The sequence below is a fragment of the Paramisgurnus dabryanus genome, chromosome 7 (assembly GCF_030506205.2).
Source record: "Paramisgurnus dabryanus chromosome 7, PD_genome_1.1, whole genome shotgun sequence".
Classification (NCBI taxonomy): Eukaryota; Metazoa; Chordata; class Actinopteri; order Cypriniformes; family Cobitidae; genus Paramisgurnus; species Paramisgurnus dabryanus.
The window spans coordinates 37,080,450-37,104,256 of NC_133343.1; the positions used below are offsets into that span (position 1 = coordinate 37,080,450).

The window sequence follows — 23,807 nt, forward strand, 5'->3', positions numbered from 1 at the left end:
GGATAGTGCAGATTAAGGGGCGGTATGATTCCCTTTCTGACATCACAAGGGGAGCCAAATTTCAATGACCTATTTTTACACATGCTTGCAAAAGAATGGTTTACCAAAACTAAGTTACTGGGTTGTTCTTTATCAAATTTTCTAGGTTGAAAGAAGCACTAGGGACCCAATAAAAGATTGTTTTATCTCAGGGTGAAGCTGGACAAAATAGACTGAACCGCTGTGCTGGTTTTTTGAGTGAGTGTTGCAAACATGATCAGTCAAGAGAAGATTTCCTGTGTCTGCCAAAAGTAACACAGACACCATATAAACTCCAGCTGTTCAGAGATAGGATAGAAATTGACATCTGCACTCAGAAAAAGAAACACAATAGATTGAGTTATTTTGTTATTTACAGTATATTTTCTTATACTTATCTCTTTTAAAGGAATAATTTGAAGCTGACACAGGGACACAGCACATGCTATTTCTGCTAATCTAATGTTAATCTTAAATACCTTTAGAGTAGTATTACATCCTTCATATCTCCAAAGAGTCTTTAGTTTTATCAGATTTATAAAAGACAGATCAGCTCTACTGTTACTTAAAAAATAGCCCATGGAGGTGTACCACAGGTGGAGTGAGTCAATTTAAGTTTTTATTCAACTATAACATGTCCGGCTTGAATATTTCTCTCTTTGTGTTGCACAAGAAACGCTAGAAAGACATCTTTATGTAAACCGTTCTTTTAACTTCTTCCACCCTGAAGCTATTTTGGGGATTTTCGCCTGGATTTGGCCTACCCAATTTCAAAAGCTTCCCATACCCACATGCAGAGGTTTACATACAAAAGTTTGGTATCGTTTTACAGGAAACCCTTTGAAATTACATAAAACACTGTTGAAAGTTGTAAACATGGTTGTATGTGATATCAGTCCTCTAATAAACACAAAAATAAATAGGCGCTTTTTGATGTTTTTTTTCTAAAGTTTTTATTTGAAAGTATATAACTCTGGCCCTGGGTATCTCAGGTCCCTGCATACAGTTTTGTTTGATTCCAGAAATTGTCAGCTTACAGAGGGAAAAGGATTTTTTTCTCTATCATAATCTTTGCAAAAGTTATTTTACTCCAACTGAAGGGAGGAATAATACCCTTTTTGTATACAATTTCTGCCTAAAAACATTTGAAGTGTCCACATAACCACATACAGTGGAATAAATGCAATTTCTTTATATCATTTTAAAGAAAACCCTTTAAGTTACATAAAAAGCTGCTGTTTGTGACAAATATTGTTATTTATGTTGTTTTTCATATGATGAAACACCAAATTTTCTTTTTTTATGTTGTAAATACTGTCTTTGATAGTGTATAACTCTGGTTCTGTGTGCTCTAGCAGACTGCAGACAGTTCTGGTTGTTACCAGCAGCAGACAGTAAACACCCAAAAAAAGAATGAACTCTTTATCATGTCGCATTCAAAAGTTTTTCTCATTTTACTAAAGGGTGTGAAAATACATTTTTCATATAAATATTAATTTTTTGTTTTGAACATATAATAAATAGCAAGGGATTATATATGCACACAACCAAAGAAAATGCTGTGAATAGACTCATTGTTTAGAGTAGGACCTAAGAGAAAAGATGGTGTATCATTTGTGGCAATATGTGAAATCTGAGGCAGTTCACACTCAAGTTTCCCATATGTTTACAAAATACCATTTTTTACCTTATTATTCATTTGATGATTGTTGGATACGTGTTGATAATAGATAAAAAATATTGCTGTATCCTTATTCCTGAGAGTGAGAGCTTTCATTTGATATAAGACTTGCCCATGTTTGTCATATTTGAAAAATATGAAACATGTGAATATTAAATGATATAAAAAATATGGGGGGGGGGGTGATAGTGTAAATTAAGTGTAAATAACTTTCTTACAGTAAAAGATATGTCAAAGTGATGCATATCTGCAGAAAGTAGAGACTCTAAGCTTTCAAACAGTATCTCATATGTGTTACTGGGGTCCATGACGGAGCATTAAAGATTAAAAGAATATTTTATATTAAGTCAAAATACGAAATTCTGGACCCGGGACAGGGTCCTCAGGGTTGAAGAGGTTCTTTTAACAATGACATCAGCTTTACTAAATCCCCACACTAAAAAGGTTTAGCAACAAACAACAACTCTTTAACTCAGTCTGACTATATTGGGGTATAAGGCTTAAAAATGAGATTCACAGCCCTGCTTTATTTTAGGGATACAAACCCAGAGCAGAGCTATCATTTACAACCACAAATCATCACTTTAGAAATCATGTTGCCAAGTCTTGTTTAGAAAGACTTGAGAGGGCACATAATTGGGAGCAAGGCTTTTCGTGGGTCAGACTGTGGTGTAAAAACTCTCTTTTTAATTAATACCGGTGGGCGCTGTCACAGCCTCCAAATGAGACTTCATGAAGACAAGTCAACCATGCGGCCATCTGAAAGCTAGCATGGATATGTTTGTATTGATGCCTCAGTCTTATCTTTCATCGCTTATGTGTTCTCATTTGTGGATGAAGGGGTTTGGTCAATAGAGGTTATTCTTGTCGGCATGTGGTGCTTTGTAAGTAACTTTGATGGATTTGTTTTCATTAAATATTCAGTTTCGCTTAGAAAATATAAGGTAGAAGTCAAATCAAATTTGACTGTTTGATGTTGACCGATGTTAAACTGATTGTGTTAAATGTTATTTAAACTGTTAAATGTCAGGAAAAGTCTTGAATGATACAAATGTTGCCATGAAATTGATTAAAACTGAAGGCTTTTTTGAACAGAGCAACGGTGGTGTTTAACCTGTTCTGTCGTTTGATGAAGAGACATTATTAGGTACACGGAAACATTTCAAAGGATTTTCAGTGTGTGACACAATAATGATTATTTTTTTCAGAGTTTTTCAGTTTTAATAAATGTAGCCTGCAAAATAGTTATTTAGTGTAAGATGGGATGAAAACAATTATTTTACTACAGAACAGTCAGATTGTATGAAAAAATTATGAACAAATTTAAAAATATTTTTTTACAGTAAATGTCATTTATAATCAGAACAAGATATTTCACACATTCAGATAAAAGGTAAAGTTGTACCTATAGCTGTCACTAGAGCAGTACCCTTTCAAAAAGTATACCTTTGCAACCAAAATGTTTATATAAGTACCTCATATTTTTATACATATCTGTACCTTAATTTTACATATCAGGACCTTGTTAGGACGTTTTCACATTTGGTGCGATTGCCTGGTCCGAACCCGAGTTCGATTGCTCCCCCCTCCCCATGCCCCCCATGGACTGTGTTCACATATTATTTTTGCATCCGAACCACGGTACGCTTGCATCATCAAGCTATAGCCGGCGCGTTCTCATGTTGCTTGGCAACCGCTGTAAACGAGAAGACGACAAGCGTGATTGACGAACTGCAAGCAGAGAGATGATTTCTGAATGCCTCCGCAAAAATGTACGTCGGCGGACAGACCGTTGTCATCGAAACGACTTTAGTATGTTTGCGGCAGGCAGACGAAAGTGCGTTTCTGTATTATTTCTTTGAAAACAAAACCAAAGGTTTAAAAAAATAAGAACAAAAGTCAAGCAAGCATTCTATGCATTTTGTTGTCAAGGTAACTGCACGCACACAAACACACACGTCTGTTTTGGTGGGACATTCCATATAATACGTAATTAACAGTGGTTCACTTCAGCGATTTGGTACGATTGCGCTCACATTAGCAGCGAACCGATCTGGAGTTCACATGAACCGGACCGCAGACTACCCTTTTTAAGCGGACTCGAGTACGTTTCGCGGGTGCGCACCCGAGTTCGGAAGACAGCGTTCACATCATCCAAATGTACCGAACTCTGATGTCAATCGAACCCGGGTGCGCACCCGAGTTCGGAAGACAGCGTTCACATCATCCAAATGTACCGAACTCTGATGTCAATCGAACCCGGGTGCGCACCAAAAGTGCTAAAGTGAAAACGTCCTTAAAGAATACTGCCCGAGTGACAGCTATAGATGGATTTCAGTCATGTGACCTTTTACGTCATGCCGCCATCTTGAGGACCTACCGAGTACCAGTAGGCTATTGACAAGCATTGGCTACCTTGCTACGATTTACGGATTTTTTATCTTTTACTGTTTATGATTCTTACGGATACAAAGGGCTACGAAAGACAACATGTCGCATCTCGACTGTCATGAAAATAAACGCTACTTTAAAAAAAATATATCTTGGTTAGAGTGTGGTGATGCCTAGGGATCTCTACACATGAACACGAGCATTGAGAACATTGTTTGTGTACACGGAGTTAACTAAAAATAAAGGTTTTGTTCAACTGACTTTGGCTGTTATGTTGTCCGCTCGTCATCTCTGCCAGACGTAAATAATCGATTTCCGAATGTGAATGAATGAATCTCATATGAGGCTCCTTTTTCAACTAGAAGGTCAATATTGTTTTTCACTTGCGACAAAACAACGAATTATCCGTGCATTTTTATGGAAGTATGCTTTAGGAGATATCAATCTTTACTCTCCTCCCTCCTTACGTCGCAATTGGAGATCGCTACATCTTGACTGGGAAGAAGGCGGCGAGCGGACGCCAAATCATCCAGTTGTTCAAAACCTTCTTTTTAGTTAACTCTGTGTTCACAAACAATGTTCTCAATGCTCGAGTTCACGTGTAGAGACACAGGCGATACTTTGAGCAAAATATCATGTTGTGTTGAGCCTTCTTAGTGTTGTAAAAATAGCCATTTTGATGCTCACAGCATATTGAAGGCATAGGTTCTAGTTCTTTTGCGACCACTTCAGGTCCTCAAAATGGCGGAAGACAAGTGAGTGATGTCAGCTGATATTCATGTATAGGAAAAAAAATCTGGCAGTGTATGCAAAGATTTATTTCTAAGTGTTTGATTAAGTTTCCCCAAGATTCTGACTATAATTGATGATGATTCATTCAAAGTTTCCATATTCATGTGATCAGGGCCGGTTCTAGAAATTTGGAGGCCTTGGGCAAAATTTATGTTGAAGGGCGCTCGTACCAGTCTAATTTTCTGAATAATGAGAAAGTGTCATAAAGTGTTTTTCCTAACCTGTAGGAAATCATTTAAGCACTATAGTTATCAAATATGTTTTTCCCGCTACCTTTTCTTTTTTTATTAAGTTAACCAATGGATTAAATTTATTTTATTTTATTAGAAATTTAAAGTGTTAAACATTTTCAGGCAGATAAAATTGGTTGTTGTTGTGGAAGCAGTAATTAAAAAACCCAGTTTTCGGATAAAAGTTTTGCTTTCTCCAAAGAGTACAATTAAAAAGACAACTTGCAAAAACCCTAAAAACTACAGATGAACACCTCCTAGACATTATTTTTAGTAAATGAGCATTAGTATCTTTTATTGATGTTTTATTTATGAACAGGTTTTCCCCTCTTACTGAACCAGTATACACTCTCAGAAAAAAAAGGTACAAGAAGGTACAAAAGCTGTCACTGGGGTGGTACCTTTTCAAAAAGTACATGTTTGTACCTAAAAGGTGCATATTGGTACCTCAAAGATACATATCTGTACCAAAATGTTACCTATTAGGACCTTTTAAAAGGTACCGTCCCAGTGACCACTTTTGGACATTTTTGTACAATATGCAATTATCTATTAAAGACTATTCATATTGTGTATTAAATATCCACAGGGGGTGGCACAGTGGCTCAATGGGTGGCACCTCACAGCAAGAAGGTCCACGGTTTGTGGCCTGAATAAGTCAGGTGGCTTTTCTGTGGGGAGTTTGCATGTTCTCCCTTTGTCAGCATGAGTTTACTCCGGGGAATTCCAGTTTTCTCCCACAGGCTGTGTCTGGATTAAAAAAAAAGTTTATGAATTAACCACTTCGGTGAAGCACCTGTGTAGAACCATATGGGGGCCATATAGCACCACTATAGCACCAAATAATGGTTCTACATGGCACTATGTGGTTCTACACAGGTGCTTCACATGTGCCTCACCGATGCTATATGGCACTAAAAATGGTTCTTCTATGATTACGAGCAAAGAACCACTTTTGGTGCTATATAGCACCATTTTTGGATCAGTATAGTTGGATCATTTTTTAATAAATATGCATCAGGTTTTCATAATCTAAAAACTAAAATAAAGTGTAGAGGACTTACAACATACAGACAGTTTACTTTAGATACTTTAATAAGTACAGTTTTGTTTGCTGTTTGAATTTAACTTTTTAGTCAGCTCCCTACGCAATGCTATCGTGCACACGCATTCAAAGTGTCTAAACAGAGTCTGCAGCGCTCAAGTTTGATCTGTCCTGAAATGACGTTGAGACACAAAACAAAGCCAAGTTTATTTTTACAATAAAAAAATACCTGCATCATGTGCTGCACTGTCTTTGCATGCCGGTTCTGCTAAGCAGAAAACAAAGGACGTGATAGCCGCTTTCAGCATCACTCAAAGTCAGTCAGCTGCAGAGTTTTGAATGTTGGTCATCATATAGGCTTCTTCGATTTCATGCAGCGCTGCAAGGACTGTCAGGCGGATGACATCAAAGTACCGCAAGAGCGATTAGAGAAATCATTCCAAGGAGTGTGCGGTACTTTGATGTCATCCACCTACGGTTCTTGCTGCGCCTCATAAAGTCGAACTCATCTTATAACTTTGTCTATTGCTCTCAGTAGTGATTGGTGGACTAGCGCACATGGATTTAGGGGTTATGGAGGACCCCTCCAAGCCTGAGGCCCTATGCATTTGCCTACTCTGGCTATAGGACACGTTGGCCCTGCATGGGATCATGATTAACAATGAGTCACGACTGACACGTAAATTCAAACTTCTATTACCAAACAGATACATAAAAAGGGTTAGATAACATGATCTAACATGAACAATACTTCTGCACTATTTATTAATATAACTTCATGTTCATTTCATCATTTACTAATAAATTTAAAAAATGTCACTGTTAACATTAGTCAATGAATTAACCTGAACAACTGTATTGGCTTTAACTAATATCAACCCAGATTAATAAATGCTGAAAAACTATATTGCTCATTATTATTCTGAGTTAGCAAATGCATTTACTAATGTTAACAAATACGACCTCATTGTTAATTGCATGCATATGTGAGAATTTAATAAAATATTAACTGTATTTGTAGGCTACTTACAGAAAAGTATAAAAACAGTAATGCACATTTGACCGTCTCTCAAAGTCATGATGAAGAGAGAATTTAATTTTTCCTCATTTGAGTCTCATGAATGTTCGTTTTTTTCTGTCTAGAGAATACAGTGAAAGAAAAACCATGCTGGATAAGAAGTAAGGTGCCCTTGATTTACTCAGAGCCTCTAGGGGAACCAGATGGATCTTCGTCACCTGCCCAGCTTTGAAGTTCCCAAACCTCAGCAGGATGTCCACCAAATGAGGGATCATATTCTGTTTGATGCCATTTTTCCTCTCTGCATTGAGAGATAAAACAACACGAGAAGATTTGTCTTTATTACTTGTAGCCAGCCAGTGTTGGATCCTGAAGTCTGGATAATGAAATCTAAGGTTAGGGCTAACATTGTTTGCTTACACTACTGCGTTGCTGACTGAGTTGAGAGGAAATTAAAGTGACGTTTCCATTACAAACACACTACATTTATATTTATATTAACCATATAACCGCTAAACTCAGTTTGCACATATATAATATCTTCTGTCTCCGAACATGTTCTGGTTATTTTCATATATATTTTCAATCACTTGATTGAATAGCTCACACAAACATGAAAATTCTGTTGTTTAAAGAGCTAAGATGCAAGTCGTCATGTTGTCAGTAGATGATATTTTCTTCCATAGATCCTCAGGGTCCAGTGCACCTAGTTAAATGAAAAGGGTGCCATTATTTACCAGACACTTTTCAAGAACCTTTGGCTCCATCTCCCATCAGTGTCTCATCTATCTTTTTGTTATTCTTAGCAAACACACGGTTTCAGGACAATGCAGGGTCAAAGAAAAATATCCATCCCTGGGCCACAATAACATGCCATGAATCCAGTCTTCAACCACCTTAGTTTAGGATTTCATCAGTTGATTTAGCATTTGGATTATGACGTCAAATATTATTTATTGTATAAGCTTTAGATTCCAAAGAAAACATTTGCTTAAAATAAGGAGCTCAGACGCCACCTCCGTAAAAATTAGATGATGATATTAACCGAATGCTCTTTGCACGTGTTATACATTCATGAAATACTTTTTTTCCCAATCTCCTTAATACCAGGCCAATCAGAAATACCGGTTGTTGGCAGAATTCGTTTAATGCTAATTTACAAATAAACATATCAGATGCACATAGAGGGTTTTGCATCTGAGCTCTTCATTAGCTCAAGATTAATACATTAATGGTGCAGCATAAGATTCAACATGCTTATGGTGCCAAACAATAAAAGTTTATACTGTCATTTCTCTCATGCTACAGGGTTTTTAATAATCATTGTGGGAAAAAAGCTTAAACCAGCTTAGGTTTTGTTTTCTGGTTTACCATTTGTTCTGCCTCCCTGACCAGCTGAAAAGGGTCTAAAATCCTTACAAATATATATCACACCAGACTCACCTGTCTCATAAGAACCACCTTGCTGGTTAAGGCACTTAGCTACCACAGGAATGCTTTTATTTATGTATCATCTTTCTCCTTTTTCTTTCTTTAGTAGGGCTGTATAAAAGGACAAAGGTTGGAAAGCGTTCAGCAAAGGGACATGAACTGTTATGGATGCATCTAGCAGTAGGTTGTGCTGTTTCATTGCTGAATTTTACATGACCTGGAATGGTAGGGTTATGTGAAATTCACTGGTGTCCTAGTGAACTCAGTGTAAATTAAACAGAGACATTACAGTGGCCGATAACTGTAAAGGAGGAACACTGTGTGGAGTAATGGATCTTCTTTATTGTTAGATCTTTATTAGATCTAGGAAAACCAATCATTATCAGGTTTGCATTTGGCAGATGCTTTATTGAAATCAACTTGCATATGGGGTAGACATGCTAGTCCATCATTGAGTCAAACCTGTGACCTTGATGTCTACCAGTTGAGCTACAAGAATAATTAATATTCATGTCTGCATTGTAATTGAGTATTAAACAAAACACTTGCATAAGTAACATGGTTACTTACAACTGTTAATCAGTTTACATCCAGACAGTGTGCAATTCCCAGTATCAAGAATTCCATAAAATAATGCCATCTCAAAATTGTGATCACCAATATTATTGAACAGTATTAAGCTTGGACTTATCCATATGATAAGCATCCAAAAACAAACTCCAAGAGCAAACACTTGCTACACACAGCTTGCACATAAGGTTGATATACACTATATGTGCAGTTGACAAGCCTCCTCCAAATGATTTGATTGCAAATGTGACACTTAAAACACAATGATCCGGTCCTTGACATTCCAGTTCTACATTCTGCACAAACCACAGAGGATGTCGTTGCAAGAAAGCGCGTGCGTTAAGACGTGACGCAAATGATTGCTATCACATAATCAAAGCGTTGTAACACTTCTTGGTTGAATTTGGGGCGTGCTTACACTGATCCCCTCAACCAGCATACATCAACATCATGACCAGCGCGCCTTGAGGTGCCACAACTGCGCACTGCATGCATCTCTGCGCGTCTGCTGGAGGCGATGCGCATCATATATATCTAACCAACCGTGTCCACTAGTCTTTCGGACCACTCTGCTGGTGAAAACGGGGCACGTGCGATTCGTGGACTAATCTTTAAGGAATAATACGCGGAGCATCTCCGCGCACCGAGAGGGAATAAGCCTCGTTTTTACGCATTCTGTGGCATAATTATTTGTGACTGAAAGTCAGAGATCGATATTGGAAAGATGTTGCCGACGAAATTGGGGGGTTAGAGGTGCCGAGGTGTATCCCACCACTGAATATGGAGTAAATTCCTTGTCTTTTCTTATTTTAAGTCGGAATACATTCAAGAGTATTGCATCACGGTGAGTTGATACATTGTAATTGTTTCATTATTCGAATTTAAGTTGAAGCGGTCGCATGCGCGCATTCACGTAGCTCACGTAAGTTGTATGTGTCCATCACACATAAAGTACTACATCGTTATCAATAAATTATGTGTTATGTTAACATACACGTATGAAAACATAAAAAGGCTGAACTGCTGGACAGCGCGTAAAATCTGTCTACGACCACGATGGATTTCTACACATGTAACGGACGCTTTTGGGTATCCTTTAAAGAGGGGCGTTTACAAAAGACGCATTCTGTGTTGTTTTATTGTCTGTCTATATAAATGCGTCAGACGGACGTCTCTAGCGTTGCGTGTTCAAGTTTAAACACTATAACTTTTCCAAACGACTGCATTCAGTTCCATAGTGATGCACTCCGTATTGTTTGTTTTGGGGTAAGCGTGCTTTGGGATGAGAACTAAGGTCTCCAGACAGCTTTGCGCTTATGGTAACCGTGTCTGTGTGATTTATGTGGCGAGTTGCGCACTGATCTCGGTCATCTACAGTGTAGCAGGGCGCACAACATCTTTCTTACTGCAGAGAACTTAAGATGAACATTGAGTCAAATGTAAGATCTATAGGATAGAATAAGCTACTGTATAAAAGCTGGAAGGTACGCGTCTTTAGGCTACTATTAGTTGTGATTAGTCATCCATTGCAAAAGTCTCAATTGCCTGATACAGTACATAAATATTTCATTAACTCATAAAGGTATGGATGGACATGGAAAGTCTAAACAATAACGTATAAAATGACACAGAAAATTGTGAATAATGGTTCCTATACCCTATGGAAATAGTTTGATTTTCCTTTCTTCAGTAAACATAGATTTTCCAAGTTTTGCTCTGCTTAGTTATATTTTATAAGGCAGATATTACTCTTTGCTAGTGCTAATGATAACACAATGCTGTCAATGGAGGGTATAATTGAAGTTATTTGCCTAATTGTTTAAATATTACCTTCAAATTAGAATGGATATCTTATTAAAGATGACAATGAAGATGTCACTTGTGGGCTTCATTGATTGTAATCTGTTGTGGGTTAGTTTTATCTTTAAGAAACCTTCAAATGTGAATCAGTCACTATTAGCCAACACTGCTACTGTCACCTGGTTTATAATCTCACAAAGGTGTGACTAAGCTCTGGGAACTTTAATGCCATTACAGTACAGTATATGTGTTGCAAGAGAGAGAGAGAGAGAGAGAGAATGAAAAGCATATCCGGATCTATCCGCACCGCATCTGCTATTCAAATAGGAATGGGATCTTTTTCTTGTGTGCTCATGTTTATTTATGGATGCATGGCTCATCTCATTTTGTTGCTAACAAGCACAGCTAAATTAGAGGTGAGAAACAGCGGTGAGCGGAATTGAGTCAAATCTCTCCGCAACGCTGTCTGGCTTCCTCCGGGACTATTTACATCTCTCATTGTGCCGCATGAAGTATATTTAAAGAGTAACTAAAGATACATTTAAAAGTGAGGGTGAAATTGGTGCATTGTTAGTTTATATAACAGGGTGTGTTTTATTTTTTTAAATGTCTTAAGATCCATCGCTCTCGGTTGTGGTTCCTGCGGCCTCTGCAAACTTGTACTTCTCTTTCTTTTGAGGCTTCAGGCAGAAATTTGCTGTAATGGTTGAATTGTGACATCTCCCCCTCTTTTAAGTGCACTTCAGCTACTCCTCCAGTTCCACAACATGGCTGTGAAACACACTTCTGCGTTCAACAGAGAATGCATTTCTAGGAATGTTGTTTTCAGGCTTTGAGCTTGGTCTTCCTGCGTTTCCTGTAATTTGCTTGGATGCTAAAGCAGAAAAAAATCCAAGTGCATGTAAGGAGTGCTGTGGTGAATGAGCACGGATGTTTTCTGTTGTGCTCGGGTTCAAGGCTTCCACTTTAGATCTGTATTTATTCACATCTTGCACTAAATCCAAGCTCATATTTTATTGAATCAACTTCTCTTTGTAAGGATCAACACTTCTTAAAGGTACAGTTCATCAAAAAAAGAAAAAAAATCTGTTACAACTTACTGGTCTTGGTGCATTTCCAAAATTATGTTATTTTATCTGAGGAACATAAATGTAATTTTTTTTTTAAAGAAATGCATGAAGTTTCTTTCTCTACATTACTTCGATGGCATACAGTCATACATCATTTATTAAAACTAAACCAATAATGCACCATAAAGCACATCATATGACTCATGATCTACATTCCGAGTCTTCCTAAATCATCCTGTACCTTTATGTGACGAACACACCAACATTTGCATTTACTTATATCTTCCTCAAATTTTTGCAGCTTTATATACAGTATATGCTTTCTATGAACCAGGGATGCATAACGATTAATCGCGATTAATCTACAGCAAAATAAACGTTTTTTTTTGTTTACATCATATGTGTGTGAACTGATAATAACTTTGTATAGATAAATGTACACACATGCATGTATATATTTAGTAAATTTTTACATATGTATATACATTTGTATATTTATGCATAATTTATATTATGTATAAATATAAATACTTAATATATAAATATATATTTTTTCTTAAAATTATACATGCATTTGTGCATATTTATATTTACATAATTATTATACACAGTTTACACACATATATGATGTAAACAAAACTTTTATTCTGCTATAGATTAATCACGATTAATCGTTATGCATCCCTACTATGAACTGTTGTAACAACAGTATACTATAGTCTGAATTACTTTATTCTCCTCAGCAGACGTGTCTGATTATTTGGTGTATCTAACATCATCACAGTGCTGTTCTCACTTGAAATTAATGGTCTGATAGTCGGGCTGGAATGCGATTTATCATCATTGGCTAAAACACAATATTCAATCAGCTTCATCACAATGATGGATGAGTTGTAGTAGGAATATGAAACCAACTCTCAATTTAAACTTTCAACATCAATCCAAGTACCATCAAACAGCTCATCTACAGTAAATATGATCTACAGCATTGTTCGCAAACTGCGTGTGAGAAGATTCAGAACACGTGGTCATTTAGCGGACACATTTATCCAAAGTGACCTCCAGAACAGCTATTGTGTACAATCTGGTGGTTAAGTGCATTGCTCGAGGGCACAATAGTGATGGTTCAAGGATGGATCCTGAACTGGCAACCTTAGTGTAGCCCACCTCCCTGAGATTTAGTATGAACAGGACACAACGCTCAGAGGTGTTTAGTTTGACTAAAGGATGATCACGATTTTGGCAAGTACTTCTTATTCTTGGATCGGCATCAGTTGTTGGTTTTGAAACAACTTTCTTGCCAAATAAATATATTCTTAACTCTATTCCTAACTATAAACAACCACTAAATTCAGAGATAATGAGAGGGTTGACATTTTTTTGTTTCAAAACCTGCCTCAGCCCTCAGATTCACTCTAACCTTAAATATCTGGTTCGGATTTAGCTTCAGGGTACAAATTTTAAAATGGACATCAAGTGGAGAACCAGCAGGGTAAAATGTTTAGTGTATTCAAATCAAAAATAACAAGAATGTGCTTAAGGTCCAAACAACATGGAGACCACTGCTCTAAACGATCCCAACCGAGGCATAAAACGATCATAATTTTCACCAAAAAATGACTTTTAAACCACAACTTCTTATCATGCACTAGCCTTGCCTTACGTATGCGAAACTACTGTTCCAGTGTTGGAAGAGGACAGTTCAGATGTTGTTGTATGTGGAATGATACTCATTAAGGTCTTTGTGTCAGTTTAAAGGATTAGGAAATTTTCTTTAAAAATATCCAGATAATTTACTCACTACCATGTCATTCAAAATGTTGATGTCTTTCTTTGTTCAGTCGAGAAGAAATTATGTTTTTTGAGGAAAACATTCCAGGATTTTTCTAATTTTAATAGACTTAAATGGACCCCAACACTTAACACTTAACTCAACACCTAACAGTTTTTTTCAACAGAGTTTCAAAGGACTCAAAACGATCCCAAACGAGGCATAAAGGTCTTATCTAGCGAAACGATTGTCATTTTTTATAAGAAAAAAAAAATTACTTTTAAACCACAACTTCTCGCCTATCCCCAGTCCTGTGATGCGCCAGCGTGACCTCACAAAGAAAGAAACCAACATTTTGGATGACATGGTGGTGAGTAAATTATCTGGATTGACTAATCCTTTAATGTTTTGAATGGTCCGCAAGTGTGCATTTCGTATATGTTATGTGCGACCTTTCGACGTGATTACATAATACGTATGGTGTTGGTGCTGAATGGTCACACTGCTAGTGCGAGATGAGAAGTTGTGGTTTATTTGTCAAAAATTATGATCATTTCACTAGATAAGATCCTTATGCCTCGACTGGGATCTTTAAGGTCCACTAAATGGAGAAAAATCCTGATTGAACAAAGAAAGACATAAACATCTTTGATGACATGGTGTGAGTAAATTATCTGGATTTTTTATAAAAGCAGAGTAATCCTTTAATATTACATAGAAATTGAAAAGGGTGAATGGAACAAAACTTTAATTTTGTACTAGTAGTTTAGTTAATAATGGAAATTTACTTTGGCGAGAGAAGTTGGCGAGATCTTTCCGGCAAAAGAGGTTGCATGCGGAGGAAACCATTGGTAAACTCTGTCTACGTTTCCCTCCATTCGGCATCACATGTCGAGCTGGGTTATCCAATCTGACATACTTTTCCTGCGGCATAACATGTCCCCAAACTCAAAAGTCCCCGAGCAAATCCACCAAGAGACCCCCTGTCCCTACAATTTTAAGAGTTATCCACACTAGAATACAGTGCCAAACAAGGGTCTCCTCTGGAGATTATGCAATTATATGAGAACGATAGCAGATTGCCCTTCCTCCAAATTGTCAAGCCTTTATTGATTAAAAGAGCCAGCGCAGCATAAGAAATTGTGTGTACACAAATGATTTTAAACCTCAGGGTTGATGACGATACGATCTTGGGGACAATTCATTATGTGTTCAGTGAAGACTGACTAACTGCAGATAGGATGAAAAATCAAATAAATTATATGGCCTCAGGCTATAGAGCTGGAACAGTGACAGCTTTGGATTTTCAAAGGAAAACGCAAGCGAAGGCACGGCTCCAGCGCTCGTTGGTGGAAAATCCTTATGAAATGCTGTAAAAATCCCAAAGTGCACGCCAGTCTCGTCAAGTTAAGTTTTATGGGTATTAAAAATAGAACAAAAGCCTTTTGATGCAGAAGTTCACCGGATAAGAAAGCTAGAGATACAGTAGATATGAATCATCACTTTTTAAAGTGATAAACGAACAAACTGTGTAAACAATACTTTATTAATATTCCAAACAGATTGGTCATCTTAATGTGGGCAACTTGGCAACACGGTAGCTCTATTATAAAGTAAAGTGAACTGGCTTAACGCCTGCTGCCTACAGACATCTGCCTTCTAATGCCAAAATGTATTTGTTACTGGATGCTAATTTAGTTTTTCCCACATTTGGGAACAACCGTCGTGTAAGGAGAGTGTTTTCGATGCCTTAAAATGCTACTTCACTAGATCTTTAAATACACTGTTGGAAAAAATGGTCAGAAAAATTCCCTAGCTGTCACTGGAGTGGTACTCTTTTAACCTTTACACCTAAAGAGTTTATATTAGTACCTTAGAGGTACATATTGGTACAAAAGAGAACATATTAATACCTCAAATTTACATCAAAGGTATATACTGCTACCAAATCTATACCTAAATGGTACATATTAGGACATTTCTAAAGGGGATATATCATGGAAATCTGACTTTTCCAAGTTTAAGTGCTATTATTGGGTCCCCAGTGCTTCTAGAAAATGTGTAAAAGATCAACCCAGTAACTTAGTTTTTGTAAACCATTCTTTGCAAGCTTGTGAAAAAATAGGTCATTGAAATCTGGCTCCCCCTGTGATGTCAGAAGGGGATAATACCGCCCCTTAATCTGCACTATCCAACCACAGCACTGACATTAAGTACAGAGATCATTTGCATTTAAAATGACACACCAAAAATTAGGGATGCACCGAATCCAGATTTTTTAGGTTCGGCCGAATCCCGAATCCACCGTTTAAGATTCGGCCGAATCCGAAACCGAATACCGAATCCTACTCGCATCCTTATTCCATTAACACAGTAAAACACATTAAGGAATTATACAACGTCCACAGCATGTATTTTTCATTTTTTTTTATTTTAACTGTACATTATGCCAGGATGACAAGTTGGAAAACTATTTTGACAATTACCATAAGCCTATGCATAATGAAAGCGATGCGTTGCGACACGCTCGTTTTTCCAATAAGCAAGCAGCTCCGCGCTGAAAACTATATTTAACTTTGAGTGAGAAGCTCCGCTCGTCAATCTCAGGTTTCACACGGCCGTCCAATTACAATGGAGGAGGGGCGGGACATTACCACAGCAACCAACCGGCTCACAGCTGAAGCATCACAGCTACCAAGCGCTCGGCTGAAAAACAGCTGGCATTTGGTGTCCTCAAGGCGTTTTCAGCCGTGTTTAAAAGTTTTGGTGTGTCCAGCCCCTAAAGCTCACCGAAAGAAAAAGCTCATCTCCATGTCAGCACCCGATGTGTGTAATCAACGGCCGCGTGACGTCGAGCAGCGTAGCGCAAGCCTAGGATTCGGTTCGGTGGAAAAAAATTCTAGGATTCGGCCGAACCCGAACCCCGTCAAAAAGCCCAGTATTCGGCCGAATCCGAATCCGAATCCTGGATTCGGTGCATCCCTACCAAAAATGGCACATTTTTTGCTCACACCTACAAAGTGACAACTTTAACATGTTATAATAAAGTATCTATATGGTATTCTGAGCTAAAAAACAAAAAAAACTTCACATATGTACTCTGGGGACACTAAACTTTTATTTGACATATTTAAAAAGCCTTGTGAAATGTCCCCTTTATAGGCGGGGTGCACGATTTTGAGAAACGCTTTGGAAAAGGGAGTCGGGGCAGGTACCAAAACACACTTGTAGCCAATCAGCAGTAAGGGCCGTGTCTACTAACCAACATCATTGCCTGGGTTGCATATGTGTGGGGCGGGTCTATCAAAAGAAGGTCCAGATTTTATTGGGGTAGAGGTGTGTTTGTTTAGGTGATTTCAAATATCAACGTTGGCTTTCAGAGACACCCCGCCTTTAAACTGTGCTACCCCAGTGACAGCTAGGGACTATTTTTTGGTGTAGGAAAAAATATTACGTTTTATGTTTTACTTTAGTATGACACTGTTCAGTATAGTACATAAGGCAGGGGTTTTCAAACTGGGTTCTTCAAGAGAAAAAAGACTAAGCAAAAGTGGTAAAAGTCTACCATGTAGCTAATTGTTTAAAGGGATAGTTCGGCCAAAAATGATATTAAACCCATGATTTACTCACCCCCAAGCTGTCCGAGTTCCATATGTCCATCGTTTTTCAGACAAACACATTTTTCGGATATTTTAGAAAATGTTTTAGATCTTCAGTTGATTAAATGTAATGTTACGGGGTCCACCCATAGTCCACGACCTTCAAGTCCAAAAAAAGAGCGTCCATCCTTCACAAATTAAATCCAAACGGCTCCAGGATGATAAACAAAGGTCTTCTGAGGGTAATCCGCCCGGTGTTGTTGTAGAAATATCCATATTTAAAACTTTAATAATGTAATTAACTACCTTCCAGTAGCGCCGCCATCTTAGTCGCGTCCGCATTGAGGATGAGAGCTTACGCAGCCTACGGAGGTTACTCTGCTGCTGCTCTGTGCCCCCGCCCTCCGAATTTGTCATACGTCACTAAGAAAAGTGCGTACACTACGAGTCTAAGATGGCGGCGCTACCGGAAGATATTTATTTACGTTAATAAAGTTTTAAATATGGATATTTCTACAACAACACCGCGTGGATCACCCTCAGAAGACCTTTGTTTATCATCCTGGAGCCGTTTGGATTTAATTTGTGAAGGATGGACGCACTTTTTTTGGACTTGAAGGTCGTGGACTATGGGTGGACCCATTTAATCAACTGAAAGATCTAAAACATTTTCTAAAATATCCGAAAATGTGTTTGTCTGAAAAACGATGGACATATGCAACTCAGACAGCTTGGGGGTGAGTAAATCATGGGTTTAATATCATTTTTGGCCGAACTATCCCTTTAAGGTATGTATCTAGTAATCAAAACAACAGATTCCTATGTTCTTATGGTTCAGTGGTGGAGTATTGCATCAGCAGGGCAAAACATTGTATGTTTGAGCAAAGAGAGCCCATGCATACCTTGTAATGCACTGTTATTAGATTTGAATAAAAGCATCTGTAAATGTAAGAACATTAGAATAGTTGTTTCAACTTGGGTAAAAATTTTTATTGCTTGAATGTCTCTCTTTTATGGTTCAGGAAGTAGACTTCAGCTTTTGAATAAAACTTTAAACACATGAGACAATTGTTAACATTGTAAATGTGTAAAGCAATCAAATAAATGTTGAGAGTGTAATTGTAAGGCAGACAGAGTAAAAATCCGATTAGAAATTGCAAACGTCTCCATTTGGTTTCCATGTGATTGTGGAGAAATAATTGAGATATTATCATGTCCTCATTTGTAGTTTTTCTTTTGTGTGAAAAGTTATTCTGTCAGTATCAACCCTATGCAGAGACATGTTATTTATTATATACAGTGTACAGTTTGTAGGTGGAATGCTACAGTATACATTACTGTAGCAGCACTACTTTGAAGCTATCAGTATTTAGGTTGGCTGCTTGCTCCTATTAATAGTCAAGAGAAAGTAGCTTTTGAGGTCAACAAATTCCAGCCCCCTGATTTCTTTGATGTTGCAGGTTTCGGCTTGTATCTTTGGCTTTAAAAGTGATGGTGCATAATCTATACCGCAAAACTTTCACTTGTAGATCCACCATGGATAGTGCAGAATTAACATTTAAGAGTTTTTAAACAGGAATGTGAAAAAAACATCACATTTTCCATGTATAATAAGGATGGTTTGGGTTTGGTTATATAAAAGTTGTGGCTAAAAATGACATTGAACAATTGACATCTTTGCTTTTTATTTTAATATTATATTAAAGATGCATTTTGTATGCATGTTGCATTGGTGTGTTCAGAGTTTGATGCTCATGCAGCTTTGAGAAGAAATTAGTGAGGCTTTTGCAAAATTTTCACACAACACTGTGCAAGGTCTATACAGACATAGCCCATGATAATGACTACAAAATATTACCACAAAAGGATCAACAAATAAAATTGTAGTCAATGTATGCTTTATTACCTGTGAGCTTTTTGTTTTCAGTGCATTTTTGATGTTTCAATAAAACGTCTCGGTTACGGATGTAACCCTCGTTCCCTGAAGGAGGGAACGGAGACGTCACGTCGTGACCGACGAATTGGGAACTCGCTTAGAGAGACCAATCTGCTTCGAATACTACTAAAACGCCAATGAACTTGGCATTGAGATATTTGCATAATGCTGGCGCCGCCCCGCCAGGTGCGTATATAAGCAGCAGGTGCAAATAGGGAAATTAGCTTCTTTTTCGCTGAGAAAGCCGGAAAGTGTGACCGGCCGTAACAGCAGGTGGCAGCACCTGTGGCGACGGGACGTGACGTCTCCGTTCCCTCCTTCAGGGAACGAGGGTTACATCCGTAACCGAGACGTTCCCTTTCAGTCGGTCACTACGACGTCACGTCGTGACCGACGAATTGGGAATCCCTATCAAAACGCCACTAGGGGCTGACCTCTTCCAGTGACTGCGTAAAAGCCCTCCGGTTCCACTTAAGGAGGAGGAGGTAGGTTTTAAGGCAGAAGGCCGGGCACTAGATGTTCCTTTAACCCCACAGAAGTGCCAGCGACTGGGAAGCGCCCTACCTGAGCGGGATAGGAACGCTGCGGAAGCCACCACCCGTCTTAAGGGCTAATGGTGGGCGAAAGTCAACCGTAGTTGAGGAAATAAAACAGCCGTGGCTGTGTAAGCAAAGCAGTGCTCTGCTAAGGGAAACGTGGGCTAGTAGGATTAACCCCACGGAAAAATACTCACAAAGGAACCCGGTGGGACACAATGTGGAGCCCGAGCCAGACACGTAGGTTCGCGAGGATACAGCTAGTGAAAGGCTGACAGCCAATGCTCCGCAACAAAGGCTGCCAAGGCAGCGGAGGAAGAGCAATTCAAACCATTACGCATTTTTGCTCTGAAGGCCTTCCATACTGACACAGTTATGAAGCATCAGTTGGAGGCTGCAAGCCGACATGCGAGTCTGCTCTCCGTGCCCTCCCTGGTGAGGAAAGAACACGAGAGGATACAGGCTCGATACGAACACTGTAAAATCTAATGAACGTATTAGGTGTCGCCCAACCAGCAGCTCTACAGATGTCTGTTAGCGAGGAACCACGAGCTAGAGCCCAAGATGAGGCAACGCTCCGTGTGGAGTGCGCTCTCAAATTAAAGGGGCAAGGAATACCCTGAAGATTATAAGCCAGGGCGATAGTATCAACTATCCAATGAGACATCCTCTGCTTAGTGACAGCTTTCCCTTTCTGCTGGCCACCATAACAAACAAAGAGCTGGTCTGAGGTCCTGAGGCTTTGCGTGCGATCCACGTAGAGTCGCAGTGCGCGTACGGGGCACAACAAAGCCATGGTTGGGTCTGCGTCCTCCGGAGGCAGCGCTTGCAAGCTCACCACCTGGTCTCTGAAAGGAGTGGTGGGAACTTTGGGCACGTAGCCTGGTCTGGGCCTCAATGTTACGCTTGAGGCAGCAGGACCAAACTGAAGGCACGAATCGTCAACAGAGAATGCATGTAAATCCCCTACTCTCTTCACTGAGGCCAATGCTAGCAGGGTCAGAGCTTTCATTGATAAAAGCTTCAGACTCACAGACTGCAAAGGCTCGAACGGGGGGGCCTGAAGGGCTTTCAGCACCATGGACAGGTCCCAGGGAGGAATAGAAGGAGGGCGCGAGGGGTTTAGCCTACGAGCGCCTCTTAAAAATCTAATAACCAAATCATGCTGGCCAACTGATCTGCCGTTAATAAGTGAGTGATGAGCAGAAATAGCAGCGATATCAACTTTAATGGTGGAGGGTGACAGCCTACCGTCTAACCTATGTTGAAGATATAAAAGCACGATGTTAATAGGGCATTCTCTGGGGTCCTCGCGTTGCGAAGAGCACCAGGTGACGAAAAGGTTCCATTTAAACGCGTAAGCCCGTCTCGTAGACGGAGCTCGTGCCGCGTTGATTGTGTTAGATACCGCTTGCGGTAAATCACCTAAACCTTGCGCGCGCTCAACGACCACACATGGAGATCCCACAGGTCGGGGCGCGGGTGCCATAATGTGCCCCCTCCCTGAGAAAGAAGGTCCTTCCTCAGGGGAATCCGCCAGGGAGGGGCTGTCGCGAGGAGCATTAGCTCTGGAAACCAATTCTTGCTCGTCCAATATGGGGCGATCAGTAAAAGGCTCTCCTCGTCCTGCCTGACTTTGCACAGAGTCTGCGCGATTAAGCTCACTGGGGGGAATGCGTATTTGCGCATCCCCCGAGGCCAGCTGTGTGCCAATGCGTCCACGCCGAGGCTGCCCTCGGTTAGTGAATAAAATAGGCGACAGTGGGTATCGTCCGGCGACGCAAACAGATCTATCTGCGCACGACCGAACTTCTTCCAAATTAGCTGGACCGTCTGGGGGTGGAGTCGCCATTCGCCGGGGCGCGCAGCTCGAGAAAGCGCGTCCGCTGCTGTATTGAGCGAGCCCGGAATGTGAATGGCACGAAGGGACCTCAGATGCTTCTGACTCCAAAGGAGGAGATGACGAGCGAGATGCGACAGGTGACGGGAGCGCAAACCGCCTTGACGGTTGATATACGCAACGGTCGCAGTGTTGTCGGTGCGTACTAGTACATCCTTCCCTCGCAGCTCCGTAGCGAAGCGTACAAGTCCCAGATATACTGCCCACAACTCTCGGCAATTGATATGCCAGTGCAACTGGGGTGCTGTCCACACCCCCGAAGCCGTAAGCTCGTCGTACGTGGCACCCCAGCCCGTGTCGGACGCATCTGTATGTACAACAGCATGCCGAGCGATCTGTCTCATGGACACACCGGACCTGAGAAACGCGGGGTCCGACCACGGGGGGAATGTTAGGCGACACGCAGGTGTAATGGTTACACGATGGATGCCGGCGCGCCACGCTCTCCTCGGGACTCGATCGTGAAGCCAACGCTGAAGCGGTCTCATATGGAGCAGTCCGAGCGGTGTCACGGCCGCTGCTGCTGCCATATGCCCCAGGAGCTTTTGAAATTGTTTCAGCGGGACCGCATTCTTCCCTCGGAATGAACCGAGGCAAGTCAGAATTGACTGGACGCGCTCTTCTGTTAAACGCGCCGATAAATCGATCGAGTCCAGTTCCATCCCGAGAAAAGAGATCCTCTGCGTGGGGCAGAGTTTGCTCTTTTCCCAGTTGACCCGAAGACCCAAACGGGCGAGATGCCGAAGCGTTAAATCTCTGTGTTCGCAAAGCGTCCGTCGAGAATGCGCTATTATAAGCCAATCGTCGAGGTAAGCCAATATGCGAACGCCGCTCTCTCTGAGGGGTTTTAACGCCGCCTCCACTACTTTCGTGAACACACGGGGAGAGAGGGAAAGCCCGAACGGTAAAACTTTGTACTGGTATGCCCGTCCCTCGAATGCAAACCGGAGAAACGGTCTGTGACGAGGGAGAATGGACACATGAAAGTACGCGTCTTTCAGGTCTATAGCCGCAAACCAATCTTGGGGGCGAATTGAATTGAATATTTGCTTCGGTGTTATCATCCTGAAAGACCTCCTCTGCAGAGATTTGTTCAGAACGCGCAAATCCAAGATCGGTCGTAACCCCCCGCCCTTTTTGGGTACTATAAAATACGGGCTGTAGAAGCCCGATCTCATCTCGGTTGGAGGGACCGGCTCGATCGCGTCCTTCGCCAGCAGGACTTCGACCTCTGCACGCAGTACATGTGCATCGGACGCTTTCACCGTGGTGAAACGAATGCCCGAGAATTTGGGTGTGTGCCGGTTGAATTGTATTTCGTAACCGAGGCGGACAGTGCGTAAAACCCAACGAGACGGGCTGGGAAGCTGAAGCCAAGCCCCCAGGGACCGTACGAGGGGAATTAACGGCACTACCGGGGTACCCGCGGGGGGGCGGCGGAGCGGGACAGGTGGTACTGCCGGTACGTCTGCTGGGACAGCATAAGTATCTACAGTATGTGTGTGTGTGACACTGACCTGAGCCCACTGAGGGTGACGGTCGTCTGGTCTCCTCAGCGGAGAGCACAGACTCCGAAGAGGGTGCTGGTGGTCCCGTCTCCTCAGCGGAGAGCTGGAACTCCTCAGAACACCCGCTGGCGATAGAGGAGAGGGAGGAAGAGCATGTGAATGCCCGCTCACATCTCTCTCGATCCTCTGAAGACCTGGAGAAGGAATAGGAATGCACTCTTTTTGTGGTTTTGTGGGTGCCGGCTGAGAAGCCGGCGGAACAGAAACAAAACGAAACCAAGGATTCTCCATCCGGCCCTCTACCGGTGGAGGGAGCGATGCCGTCACCGTCTCCCGAAGAGTGATCCCATCCAATTCCAGGTCGCCCGTCTCAGGGCCGCTTCGATTTCCGTTTACCACGGGAAGCGGGTGGGGCGGGCGGGGCGGGCTGCCGACGGCTGTTCCCCCTCCGTGGCCTGGAAGATGTTCTAGTGGGGGGGGTGGAGGCAGCCGCCGCAGGGCGCCCTCGGCG

General features: G+C 40.9%; 1 protein-coding gene across 1 annotated transcript in view; it reads left to right on the plus strand.

Annotated features, from left to right (window-relative positions):
• Positions 1 to 9,657: 9,657 nt before the first annotated feature.
• Positions 9,658 to 23,807, plus strand: part of cntn3b (contactin 3b) — an 80,069-nt gene continuing 65,919 nt past the window's right edge. Inside the window, exon 1 of the mRNA XM_065279785.2 lies at positions 9,658 to 10,020. The gene's annotated coding sequence lies outside the window, so the exon portion shown is untranslated. The remainder of the gene's footprint in view (positions 10,021 to 23,807) is intronic.